The sequence below is a fragment of the Etheostoma cragini genome, chromosome 2 (assembly GCF_013103735.1).
Source record: "Etheostoma cragini isolate CJK2018 chromosome 2, CSU_Ecrag_1.0, whole genome shotgun sequence".
In the NCBI taxonomy this organism is placed as follows: Eukaryota; Metazoa; Chordata; class Actinopteri; order Perciformes; family Percidae; genus Etheostoma; species Etheostoma cragini.
Genome location: NC_048408.1, coordinates 7461011 through 7462111, shown reverse-complemented (window position 1 = coordinate 7462111; position 1101 = coordinate 7461011). Strand labels below are relative to the sequence as shown.

Here is a 1101-nt window from a genome sequence, read left to right as displayed (position 1 = left end):
CCCCCCCTCCTTCTATCCCAGTGCATGATGGGATATAAACTACTTTATCATGTGCAGTGAAATGTACAGAAACAAATGCACCAATTTCACACCTCAAGTTGCAGCCAAAAGCAGAGAGGCAAATGAGTCTTTAAACTTTAAACTTCTGAAGACATTTTGTAACTGTCTAATGCCAGAACTTACGATTTGGGCTCTTGGCGTTTTCATATTCTGTTGCCAATATGATGCCTTGCTTTGAAGACGTGAACATGTTTTTGTTCTTCAAAAACCCTTCTGTGACCTTTTGTCCATGTTTGATGTTCGACGGTTTTCAATAGTTGGCACTTTGGACACATTTCAGATGGCGATCAAAAAGCATTGAGTCGGGCTTGTATCAAACTACTGTCAAGGACCACAAGTTAAATATCTGGACAGATCATAATTACACAGTTAACAATAACAAAAGAGTTCTTGTATAGTTTGACAGCATTCTCAGCTGCCAAAAAAAACCCACCAAATGATCACACAAAAAAGACTCTTAGACAAAATTGGACAATGCAAACTTCTTTTTGTTAAATTAAAAAGTGTCAAAGCAAGATATCATTTTATCTTATCAAAACTGTAGTAAGATATTGGCACTAGTACTGAAGATGTTCACAGCCAGCCCTAGTATTGAGGTCCGATCAGCACCTGGATGGCCTGTGTGTATCTGTTGGTTGTGTGCTAGTTGAAGATGAGTGAATGCTCTAATCCACCATTCTTATCCTTGAATGAAAGTATCATATAGAAAGACGCATATCATGGGACGACTATTCATGGCCTAGTGTGTTCTCAAACCAAAGAGAGACATTAAAAAAACAGATCTCATTTTCTAGTGGCATGTGTTTGTTATGTTCTTTAAAGCCTATACACTGCAGATGGGGGAGGGTAGTAGACAATAAAGAAGTTCTAGAACTCATGGGCGCACACACACACACACACACAGGATATAATACATATAATCCTTAACTGGAGTGATTGTGCTCTGTGTTCCAGGATAGCCCGTCAGATATTGTAGCAGGAATTAACTGTCTGTGTGTGTGTGTGTGTGTGTGTGTGTGTGTGTGTGTGTGTGTGTGTGTG

The 1101-nt window shown here is 39.3% G+C and overlaps 1 protein-coding gene across 30 annotated transcripts in view; it reads right to left on the bottom strand.

Moving 5' to 3' along the window:
- Positions 1 to 1101, bottom strand: part of rims1b (regulating synaptic membrane exocytosis 1b) — an 83885-nt gene that overhangs the window by 50788 nt on the left and 31996 nt on the right. The gene's annotated exons all lie outside the window — the stretch shown is intronic.